Source organism: Bos mutus, unplaced genomic scaffold (genome assembly GCF_027580195.1).
Source record: "Bos mutus isolate GX-2022 unplaced genomic scaffold, NWIPB_WYAK_1.1 CTG283, whole genome shotgun sequence".
NCBI classification, from domain to species: Eukaryota; Metazoa; Chordata; class Mammalia; order Artiodactyla; family Bovidae; genus Bos; species Bos mutus.
Window position 1 is genome coordinate 181,892 of NW_027219780.1, and position 13,020 is coordinate 194,911.

The 13,020-nt window shown below is 40.9% G+C and overlaps 1 pseudogene; it reads left to right on the forward strand.

Annotated features, from left to right (window-relative positions):
• LOC102282609 (ATP-binding cassette sub-family C member 4-like) overlaps positions 1-13,020 on the forward strand; it is a 156,938-nt pseudogene that overhangs the window by 96,406 nt on the left and 47,512 nt on the right.

Sequence of the window (13,020 nt, forward strand, 5' to 3'; positions counted from 1 at the left end):
TAAAGTCTTTTCTGTGGAAAATTAAAAAATTATGTATTCAGGAAATTCTCTGGTGGTCCAGTGGTCAGGACTTGGTGCTTTCACTGTTGTGTGCCTGGGTTCAATTGCTGGTAGGAAAACTAAGATCCCACAAGCTGCATGGCATGGCCAAAACAATAAAATAAAGTAAAATAAAATAAAGGATTCAAATTCTTATATCAGTATGTAGTTATTCAGATTTTCTATGTCTATGTTAATTTTGTATGTCATTTTTTTAAGACATGTGTCCTTTACATTAAAATTTTAAAATTTATCTACCAAATGTTTATTATATTCTCTTTGTAATGCTCATGGTATCTTTTGTATTAAAGTGAAAGCTAAAGAGTTAATTGCTCAGTCATGTCCGACTGCTTGCAACCCATGGACTGTAGCCTGTCAGGCTCCTCTCTCCATGGGATTCTCCAGGCCAGAATACTGGGATGGGTTGCCATTTCCTTTTCCAGGGGACCTTCCCAACCTAGGGGTCAAACCTGGGTTTCCTCTATTATAAGCAGATTCTTTACCGTCTGAGCCACCAGGGAAGCCCAATCTCTTGTATTATCCTGTTTTAATTCATGTTAATAGTAAATTTCCACCCCCCCCTTTTTTTTTCACTTTGTGGTGACTTCAAAGAACCATGCTTTGTGTTTGCTGATTTTCCTTCTTAAAAGTTAGTTTTCTTTTTCATTTGGGTCTTTTGTCATTTATTTGCTCAGTTGTGTCCGACTTTTTGCACCCTCATGGATTGCAGTATGCCAGGCTTGCCTGTCCTTCACTATCTCCCAAAGTTTGCTCAAACTCATGTCTATTGAATTGACGATGCCATCAAACAATCTTATCCTCAGTCACTCTTTTTCTCCTCCTGCCCTCAATCTTTCCCAGCATCAGGGGCTTTTCAATGAGTCAGCTCTTCACATCAGGTGAAAAAGTTTCAGATTCAGCATTAGTCCTTCCAATGAATAATCAGCATTGATTTTCTTTGGAATTGACTAGTCTGATCTCCTTGCTGTCCCAGGGACTTTCAAGAGTATTTTTTTTTTTTTTCATTCTTCTACATACTTTAATAAGTTGTTTTTTTTTCTTTTATTTATAAGATGGATTTCAAAACCCTTGACTTTTAGCTTTTTAAAGACTTTTTCTTTAATTTTTTTTAATTTTATTGGAATATGGTTGATTTACAATACTGTGTTTATTTCAGATGTACAGCAAAGTGGTTCAGTTATACATATACACATATTCATTCTTTTTTAGATTATTTTCTCATATAGGTTATCACAGAATGTTGAGTAGATTTCCCTGTGATATACTTTTATAGTGCTCTTCTTTTTAAGGTGTACCTTGTTAAATTATCAAATAAGAGGACTCCAGACTTAAATTTTGTAATAAACTTGAACCCTGACAAAAGTGGAAAGGAAGCTATTGATCAATGAGATACACTAAACATGAAGGAAGAAATACACCATGTTTCCCTAAAGCTTCCTGTTGTGCTGGTTAACAAACTGTGAACCAAACCCCACCATTCACTCTTCAGTGGAGTTAGCTGTGACTCTCAGTTGGGAGTGAATTGAAGGATACCCAGGTCCCAGAGCTTACATGGTTGTGAAAAGATCCAAGGCAGCCAAATGAGGGATGAAGAATGTGATTAATATATCCCAAGCAAAGGGCAGGTTTAGAAAAGCTTAGTCTTAGGGTTTGTACTTGTGTGTGTACACGTGTTAGTCACTCAGTTGTGTCCAATTCTTTGCAATCTCATGGACTGTATACTGCCAGCCTCCTCTGTCCATGGAATTCTCCAGGCAAGAATAATGGAGTGAGGTACCATTCTCTTTCCCAGGGGATCTTCCTAACCCAGGGATCGAACCCAGGTCTTCCTGCAATGCAGGCAGATTCTTTACCATCTGAGTCAACCAGGAAGTCCAGGGTTTGTATAGATCTCATCATATAGCTAAGACTCACCAATGTTTTATAATGTCCTGATTTAACAGAGTTAAATGAGTTGGATGATATCAAAGGAAACAGAGGTGATGAAGGAGGGATCTGAGAACCAGAGCTGATCTCTAAACTTCCTGAGACATGCAAGCTACTGTATCTGCTTACATGAAGACTCAGCACTGACCCTCACTTAGTGTTAAGCTTGTGTGCTTAGTCGCTCAGTTGTGCCCAACTATTTACAACCTCATGAACTGTAGCCTGCCAGGTTCCTCTGTCCTGGGGATTCTGCAGGCAAAAATACTGGAGAGGGTTGCCATGCCATCATCCAAGGGATCTTCTCAACCCAGGGACCAAAGGCAGGTCTCCCGCATTGCAGGCAGATTCTTTACCATCTGAGCCACCAGGGAAGCCCTATCTCAGCACAATATTGGGCTAATGGAATTTCTCCTCCAGGTATAGAATGTCATCCTCTGCCAACTGAAGAATTTTTCTGAATTGTGAAAAATCACCATTTTCTCTCAAGTGAAAGATTTCATCTAAGAATTTTTTTTATTTGTGCATGTGGATTCATAGACTTTGGATAGAATTTCCCAAATGGTGTGCTCCAAATGGGAAATATATAAAAATAATGATTCTCCTTATTTGAGGGGCATGAGGATTTGGGACACTTGCTTCTGGGTCAATATGCTTCTTTCTATATATCCATCCTAGTCTCTGTGCCATAGTGTGACAGAGGTGCAGAAGCACTGGCCATGGTGATGTGGTCCATCAGATGGGCCTGGAATCCAACCAGAGGGGGGGAATTGTGTGTAGCTTGAATTGGGCTTTTAGGAATTCCTGGGAATGTAGAAGAAAGAAATGAGGTCAGCTTCAAGAAAGGGATTTATTGTGTGTTTGTTGTGCACTAGGAAACTTTTGTTTCCTTCTTCAGATGTTAACTTTTTTTTTAGATACTATTTTCATCTTCTACAAAATTCTATAAAGGGTTTGAGATGGCTGGCAATAAAAGATTCACAAATGTATATACATATAAAAGTAAAAGTGCTCAGTCATGTCCAACTCTTTCGGATCCCATGGACTGTAGCCTGCCAGGCTCCTCATGGAATTCTCCAGGCAAGAATACTGGAGTGGATTGCCAGTCCCTTCTTCAGGGAATCTTCCAAACCCATGGATCAAACCTGGGTCTCCTGCATTATAGTCAGGTTCTTTACCATCTGAGCCACTAGGGAAACCAATATGCTGTGTGTGTGTGTGTGTGTGTGTGTGTGTGTGTATAATAAAACCTTTAGAGACATCCTCTTTGAATTGCTTTAGAATTTAGGGCCATGAAATCTGAACCTAACTCCAGAGTTTGTGAGAGCATTAGTAATGGGTCTTCAGTAGGTACCTCAGGAAAAACCATTGACACAGCTTCCATGGAGCCCTTCATTTTGATCTTACCTCTGCTTCCCAGGTTACCTGCCAGGCTGGGTTAGTCATAAAAGGCCCTCACCTGGAATGGTTTAGTTGCTCAGTCTTGTCTGACTCTTTTTGACCCCATGGACTCTAGCCTGCCAGGTTCCTCTGTCCATGGGATTTTCCAGGCAAGAATACTGGAGTGGGTTGCCATTTCCTTCTCCAGGGAACTTCCTGACCCAGGGATCAAACCTGGGTCTCCTGCATAGCAGTCAGATTCTTTAATGACTGATCCACCAGGGAAGCCACCTGGGGAGAGCCAGATTATTGAAATGGATGAATGTTATCCATCAAATGATGCAAGTCTGCTAAAAACCAGTAATTTGGATTTTTTATAATTGACATTTTAGTAGTTTTTTTTTTTTTTTTTTTTGACAAACAACAATACAAGCCAAGTGACCTAAAGGCTAGACATAGAAAAGAGCTGGAAGGATCCCTCCCCATGAACATGAAGGCTGTAGCTTAATGGGATGCACAGTCAAGCCAGTGGCTGTAAGAAATTGTTTTCTGTAGGTCTAATAGGAGGGAGGTCAGACAGCCCTATTTTTCTCCACTTATGATTAGAATTTATTCCTTCAGAATTCCATCCTCTTCACTCTGTTTTTTCTTTTTTGATACCACAGCAGAGGCAGGGAGAAACAGGAAAAGCACATGGGTCTCCATCCAGATCATGCAGTTTGGTTCTCAAGGGCTCCTGGCCACAGAGTCACAGTTCTGGTTGTTTGTTCCTCCTGCCTGCAGCTGTGGCTCTGGGATTCCCTGAGCACAAACTGCTCCTCTCTTTCTCCAGGATAAGCAATACCTTCCTGGGAAACTTTAGGACAACCACTTACCCTCCCAACCTCATATTTCTTATCTGTAAAGAACAGCCAGTGTTAACTCAGACAAGCATCTCAACCTTCTCATCCCAGCTCCTTTTTGGTCAAAATTTCCATCAACTGTGATTACTGCCTGAAAATCATTCATGCCATTCTTTCTATTTGTTAAACAAGCCTATAAAATCAGTCATAAGTCTTAGAATTGTCTAAAAATATTCAGGTATTCTTCCCTGTGTTTCCCAGCACCCTGTGCCCTGTGCAGATCACCATGGATTTGTATCCACCTGAGATCATAAACTTCAGAGGCCTTGGCCCAGACTGGGTGAATCTGCAAGTCCCTAGCACCCCACCCCACTTTCATAGCAGGCAGACACTAAATGTTGATTGCATTCTTATTGCCTGATACTGTCCACCAGGGTATCATACTTTTCCTGATAAAGATGGATGCTTAAATCAGCATCAACCAATGATTTCGTTTTCTATTCTACCTGCTGTCTTTTTAGACCAAGATCATTTCCCAAGAGAAAATCATCTCAGGGGATAATGTGATGATTAAGAGAATGTTCATGGAACTCAGCACAGGGCCTTACATACAGTACACACATTGTAAATGGAATCTGGTGTTGTTATAATAGTTAACCTTTGGAATGGGCATTTTAAATACTTAGTATAATGATAGAAAGATGGCTGTATATTGGGGGCAAGCTTAAATATGTCATAATGGCTCATGACATGGGCTTGCCAGCTTCATGACTTAGGCTTTGCAGTCTCCATCAAGTTGCTTTTCCTCTCCCTGTGCCTCACTGTCTCCATTTATAAAATTAGATAATACTGTTACTAGATATGTTACTCTGAATTTGTAATTAACCACTTCTTTATCCCTACATGGATAGCTGAGGTGTCTGGATTCCTCATCTGTGATACATGCTCACTCATCTCTCTAGTAACACCTGCTGACTCCTGATAGTTTGAGATGCAGCTCCTACTCTCTGAACCTCAAATATTCTCATCTGTTAAAAATAGTAATGCCTGCCTCAAAGGGCTACTGAGTGTATCACAAGAGCTGATACCTAGGAAGTTCTTATCAGTGTTTGGTTCATTCAATAAACATCATGAGGACCACCTATAGTTTTATTTCTTTGGAAGGAAAACCATTCCCTGCTGTTTCAACAAATTTCAAGGAAAGGAGCCCACCAAAAATGATTAATTATTCTATACAGAGGACACTAAATTTGTGCAAACATTTAAATCCTAACAAATCAACAAAGTTTATCTTTGAAAAGTATCCTTGACACAAAGGCCTCTATTTTCACTATTTCAGACATTTCTACTTGTGATTGGTGTGGTGGGTGTGATGGTGGCTGCAATTCCTTGGACTGCTATACCTGTGATTCCCCTTGGCATCATTTTCTTTTTTCTTCGGCGGTATTTCTTAGAGACATCACGAGATGTGAAACGCCTGGAATGTACAAGTGAGTACCAGGGGCTCTCAGGTTGGGAGGGCAGTGCAGGCTGTCTTCCATTCATACTGCAATTAACCAGATCCCTGAAACTCTGCAGACTGTTCTGTGGAATTTCTCACTGTTAACATTAGGTGATTGAAAGTTCTGGCCCCTGAGAGTAGGTTTTGGCCCTTAAGGCAAATTTGGTGGTGTCTTATTCATGACATACTTCCTAACACAGAGTCATCCACTTTATTAAGAAGATATTTTGGATGTAAGTATTTCATTATGTTAGAACTTTCATAGAAGGAAAATATGTACCAAAGCTTTATTATCCATTTGTCTGCTGTGGATCATCTGTTAAAACCAATGCAGAAGGAAAACAGAGAATAGAATTGAAACATGTATATTATCAGATGTGAAATAGATCTCCAGTCCACGGGTTCCTTTCAAATCTGGGTTCCTTAGGGCTGGTGCACTGGGATGCCCAGAGGCATGGCATTGCATTGGGCTACTGGCAGTGGATTTCCAGGGCTCAGAGGATGGGGGACACATGTGAGGACCACCATAGTGGCTGATTCATGTCAACAGTGTAAAAGGAAACCCTTTTTTCCACACCTAAAGCATTTATTCTTTCCAGATTAAAATAAATAAATTTTTTTAAATTCTGAAAAAAGCTGATATGGTTGAAAAATTGTGTGGTTTTGATTTGCATGGTGATTTGATAATGAGTGACTCTTGAGCATCATTTGAATGCAAGGAGATCCAACCAGTCCATCTAAAAGAGATTCTTTGGAGAAATGTCATTGGAAGGACTGTTGCCCATTTTTTGAACTCCAATTTTTTGGCCAGTTGAGATGAGAAGAGCTGACTATATTTTTGAAAAGAGTTGTTTGTTGGGAAAGATTGAGGCAGGAGGGAAGGGGACTGAGGATCAGATGGATGGTCATCACCGACTCAATGGACATGAGTTTGGGTAAACTCTGGGAGTTGATTAATGGACATTTTGTTTATTTTGGCATGCTTATTTCCATGGTGTTACAAAGAGTATTGGACATGACTGAGTGATGTGAACTGAAGAGAGTGTTTTCCCTATGTTGACAAGGTTAATAAAAAAGGAAAAGATTTAGAATCTTTATCTCCAAGAAATTTATTTTTGTGAAGTAATATATTTGAAAAATACATTCTTTCACACATTCTAGTAAGTTGCAGTTGTTAAAAGTATTGAAAATATGTGTGTTAGTCGCTTAATCATGTCCAACTCTTTGTGATCTGCATGGACTGCAGCCCACCAGGCTCTTCTGTCCATGGAATTCCCTAGGCAAGAATACTGGAGTGGGTAGCCATTCCCTTCTCCAGAGGATCTTCCTGACCCAGGGATTGAACCCAGGTCTCCTGCATTGCTGGTGATTCTTTAATGTCTAAGCCACCAGGGAAGCCCTGCTGAAAAGATAAGCCCTGTTATTTTCAGGTTTGCTCTTTGTCATTATCAGGATTTGGGGTGACACCACACTGTTTGTGTACCCCTTTCTCAAAGCTATTCATATAAATGATGCTGAAAATAATCCCCTAGGAGAACACAGGAGGGGGTATGTTCAGTATGCATTTAGTTGATTACTCCATTCACCTTCCTAGTTTTAGAATAATGGGGAACAGAGGTGTTCCTTGTGGTCCTGTGGGTAAGACTCTGTGCTTCCACTGTGGGGCCACCACTTCAGTCCCTGATTGGGAAACCAGATCCTGCAAGGTGCAGCAAAAAAACAGAATAGTGGGGGACACATTTTATGATTAATTATTCTATTCTACAGGTAATCACAGATGATAAAATAATCAAATTTCTCTTATTAATGCAAACATTTCATCAATATTAAAACAAAAATAAGGAAAATAGATTGTTACATATTTTTTAAAAGTTATAAAAACAATAGCCAAAAAGTAAGGAGAGAATATGTTTGTATCAGAGACCTCAACCATGAATAATTATTGCAAATTTATACCAACTTAACTTCTAGAAACCAAGCCAAGAACAGACACATATTGAGTCTCATGCTTCTCTGTATCTACTAAGTGGGAAAAAAAAAAAAAAAAAATCTCAGTTCATCCAGTCAAAGGAGTTTTTTTTCTGTGGCATTTGTATGTTTTGTTTTTAATAATAAACATTTGAGGTACTTATCTTTATTTGCAAAAGGATAGTGATCATCAGTTTCATAAAATCTGTAGAAGACATTTTCACTCATCAAGAGAAGCAGCTAACCTCCTGTGAGGTCGAGTTTGGCGAGGTGTTTGGATGGATGGGGACCAGTAAAGCCCAGGTGTGTGTCATTCTCCTATATGACTGAGTAGGACGGTAGGACCTGGGGATCCAGAAGAGAAAGTGATGAGCTCCATCCAGTCTTCTCTGTAGACAGGGCTGCAGAACTTTTATGATTTGAGGCCACTCATGAAATGAGTCTTTCAACAGTCTTGTTGCAAAGCAGGTCTCTGGTACATTGAGAGAGGGGTTGTTCCAGAAAGAATATTTGACAGAATTTTTGCCTGGGGCAAGGGCCATTTCCCATTCATATGGAAGTGGAGAGATGGGTTCCTTCTGAGGCTTTTGTCAAGAAGCAGTACAGGATTTTCTCAGTATTTGATCTGGAGAGTCTGAGAACTTTGGCACTATGACTGTGGAATATTTGGATTTTTTGCACCCAGTAGGCTGAAACAAGTTAGACAATACATTTAATCCAGGTACCCCATCCTGCACACCTCAGATAACCACATGTGGTGACCAGTTGACTAGAATGTTTGTGTTCTCTCTCTGGGAGGTAGTGGTGGGGGTGTTCAGTCCCTCAGTCATGTCTGACTCTTTGACCCTGTGGACTGCAGTATGTCAGGCTTCCTGTTCCCAGTCCTTCACCATCTCCCAGAGTTTGCTCAAACTCATGTCCACTGAGTTGGTGATGCCATCCAACCAGCTCATCCTAGGGCTGAGTGGATGGTCACCTGGCCCCCAGCCCAGGCTGTCCTCCCCCAGCCCAGGGCTTCCCATCCCCTATGAGCCCCAATGTCTCACAGAAGGAAGCCTGCTCCTTCCTTCCTTATTGAACTGGGAACACTAAACACAAGAGGAAGTTCTGTGTCTTTACCTATTTGTACCTCAACCCCTCCAAACGTGCAGTGCCCAGGTGCACGTCTGTACTGACTGAGCTGTCACCAAGCATTCAGATCCTGGACTCAGGAGTGAGACCCTGAGAACAGTGTGGAGTTTCCCGCTTGGTTCTTCCCCATCATTTTATAAAATCTCTGTAGCCTCCTGTAAAATGCATTACTAACTTCCTGTAAATAACCTCGTTGTACTAACAGGTCTTCTCTAAGAGATGCACGGGTAACAAGGTGATGTCAGTATTTCTTGCTGATACAGCACAAGTTATCACTCATCCCAGACAGAGGTCACAGGCTCACTGTATGCCCTGACAACAGCAAGTTACAGCCTCATTCATGGTGGGGAATGAAAAACCCCACCAGGAAGTGTCCTCCCTGCCTGGCAGCCTGCAGCCCACCTGTTCCCTGACAGGCAGGAGCCTGACCCTGGTGCTCGTGGTCAGTGTGCTCTTAGAGAAGATGGCAGGAAACGAATGGTCAGTGATGTGACACCAGACCCCAAACCCACATGAAGTCACTCAAAAGAAAATGGACACTAAGGCCAGTGTAAGATTCTAAAAGATTGATGTGAGTGTCACATGCCACAGTGACCTCAGAACACCAAGACAGGTATCCAGCAGGCAGTTATAAAAACATCCATCAGGTTCCTGGAGCAGAAGTCAAGACCATGCAAAGGCTCCTCATCTGCCGGGTCCTGAGGGCACAAGGGCGTGCAGCACCAGGTGCTCTGTGACCCACACAGAGGCTCCTGGCACAGGTTCAGGGGGAGGCCCAGGACGGGGGAGACGGCAGACTGTCCGCTCCCTTACTCGTCTCACCCTGTCCTGTGTCTGGCTCTGGTGCAGGGTGGGGATGTACTGACTCTATCCCAGCCCTTAGGTTACTCATCTAAGGAGGAGATGGCCCACAGGTAGCTCAACAAAATTCAGTGTGGTGAGGATTCTAATGAGGAATTAAATTTTAAAATGCTACTGATTCAAAAATTAGTGAACAGTAATTACTCACCCATGAAAAAGAATGAAATATTGCCATTTGCAGCAACATTGATGGACTTAGAGAATATTATTCTTAGTAAAGTAAGTCAGAGAAAGATAAATATGATATCACTTATACATGGAATCTAAAAATAATACAAATGATTCTGTGCACAAAATAGAAATAGACTCACAGATATAGAAAACAAAGTTACGGTTGCCAAAGGGGATTGAGAGGGAGGGAAGAACAAACTAGAAGTATGGGATTAATAGACACACTGCTATTAATGTGTCAAATAGATAACAACAAGGAATTACTGTAAAGCACAGGGAATTTTATTCAGTATCTTATAATAACCTGTAATTGAATATAATCTAAAAAAATAACTGAATGATGACTATATTATATACTTGAAACTAACACATTATTACAAATCAACTATACTTGAATATATTTTTAAAAAACTTTGAACAATTTCCATCTGGTGAAATGCCAGAAAAAATTTGGAGGGAGGCATGTTTGAGAGGATCTTGATGAAAGAACAAGAATTTATTTATCTAAATCTAGCTGTGATTTGAATTTGATCAAAAATAGTTTCAAAGAGAATCTTTCATTCCCAGGTCATTAAAGTGAAGCTTTGTGTAAACAGGAGTTTGAGGGTCACATGGAGGATTCCCTTTGGCAGGACGTGTGACCACAGAGCCCAGGAGGCAGTGGTTTCCTCGCATCCAGCCTCCCTGACTTTCTCTGTGGTGTGTCTGTCTCTGCTTCCCCAGCACGGAGCCCAGTGTTTTCCCACTTAGCATCTTCTCTCCAGGGACTCTGGACCATCCGGGCATACAAAGCTGAACACAAGTTTCAGGAACTGTTTGATGCACAGCAGGATTTGCACTCAGGTCTGTAAGTTTCTGGAGATGATTTCTAAGGATGGGATGTGCTGCCTTCTGAGGCTGACCTCCCTCTCAGGTGGCCTGGCTGGCCAGTATCTCTCTCTGTGCCACCCCGTCATCCCCCTCTGCACACCTGCCTCCCACAGCCCTTCCTCTCAGCATCCCCTCTGTGCTCCCCTCTTCCCTGTTATCCCCTGCTTTTCTCTCCTGGCTGGCTGGCCTTGCCCTTGCATCACTGTGCCCTGTGAACTTCTCTCTTTAGGGCAGGAATCAGCAAACTTTTCTTTTTTTTGCAAATTCTTTTTGCAAAGATCCAGATAGAAAATATTGTAGGCTTTGTGTGCTATACTATCTGTTGTAACTACTCACCTTTGCTGTTGTAGCACAAAGACAGGCAAAGGTAATAAATGAGTGAATGGCTGTACCTGTGTTCCAATAGAACTTTATTTATAGAACCAGGTGGTGGCTGTTCTTGCCCTCCAGGCTGTGATTTGCTGACTGTTTTCAGAGCATAGAGGGTGGCAGATGTGACTGAGGAAAATAATTTCCTGATTTGCCACCCACTTGGTTGTGTTTTTATCAGTGAAGATTTTCCCTATGTAGAAAATTCAGAATTTCCTCTAAGTCTATAAAATCCAAGCCAAACTTTCCAGTAATTATTGTATTTTGAAGATAAAATGGCATTTTGAAAGTCACATGCAGATCCTGTTAGCTGATGGTCATTTAGACATTGGCTCCTAAGAATAAACACGCCGGGCCCTGTAGTGAGGGCAGAAGGTGCTGGAATCAGAGTGTGAGCTGAGCTCTCTGCTGTCAGAGAGCTGGGATCAGTCGACCCTGAGAGAGGATGATCTTCATGCTCAGGCCCAGAGCTGCAGGAAATGCACTGATGAGATGATTTTCCATCTTCTTTATTGTGATCGTGTTTCTGTTGATAACCTGTGGGTTGACATTTTCAGTGCATGCTTCCTGGACTGATTCCTGTGTGTCCCATATATTGTCTTGTGTTAGAACCTAGTTTTCTGGTATCTTCAGGATTCTTGGGTGTCTTATATATCTTTGCTGTCCTACTTGTGTAAAATCTTCTGTAGCTCAACTGAGAAAATACTCTCTCTCATGAGAAGCAGCTAACATGGTTTTTCTGTTTATGTATTATGCCTATTATGATTCACAAATCCAGAGGCTTGGTTCCTGCTTTTGACGACGTCCCGATGGCTCGCTGTGTATCTGGATGTCATCTGTGCCATCTTTGTCACTGTTGTTGCCTTTGGGTCCCTGAACCTGGTACAATGTAAGTACAGATGTGAATATTTGTGATATGGTTACAGTTTATAGTTTTGTTTGTAGTTATTAAACTTTTGTCAACTTGTCTAATGTATACTCTTTGGTTCTGTATTAAAGTGTCTGCAGCATGTGACTCCACAGTGTGGTCCATATGAAGTCATTTGCATCTTGATGAGAACTTTTTTTTCCATTTACTTATTTATTTACAGTAGGTCCTTTTTGAGGCCATTAAAAATTTTTTGGCTTATGGTTGATTTACATGTGTGTTAGCTTCAGGTGTATAGCCAAGTGAATCTGTTATACATATATTCACTTATTTAAAGATTCTTTTTCCATATGCCATGAAATTGGGGTGCATGTGTATATTTTTAGTAATTTGCATTTTAATTAATACTTCAAATGAATTGTCCTTTAGAAAAGAATTTCTGTTTTTGGCTTTCGGAATCCTCAGGAGCAAAGACCAGGTATGACGTGCCTGCTCCAGCAGACCTGTGGTGCCCTGGGCCCCTGCCATTCTTTCATTTTTATTTTCAGTTTTATTAGGGTATAGTTCATTTACACTGTTGTCTTAGTTTCCAATGTATAGCAAAGTCAATCTGCTATGCATATACATATATCCACTCTTTTTAGGTTCTTTTCCCAGGTAGGTCATTACCGCAGTTCTCTGTACTTCACAATAGTTTCTTATTAGTTATCTATTTTAATATTTTATATATAGTAGTATGTATGTGTCAATCCCAGTCTTCCAATTTATCCCTCCCCTCCCTTATCCCCTGTTAACCATAAGTTTATTTTCTACATCTGTTACTCTACTTCTGTTTTGTAGATAAGTTCATTTGTAGCCTTTTGTTATATTCCATATATAAGCAATATCATATTCTATTTTTCTCTGTCTGACTTACTTCACTCAGTATGAAAATCTCTAGGTCCAGCCATGTTGCTGCAAATGGTATTATTTCACTTTTTTTTATGGCTGAGTAATATTACACTATATGTATAATAGCGCATCTTCCTTATCCATTGCTCTGTTGATGGACATTTAGGTTGCTTCTATGTCCCGGC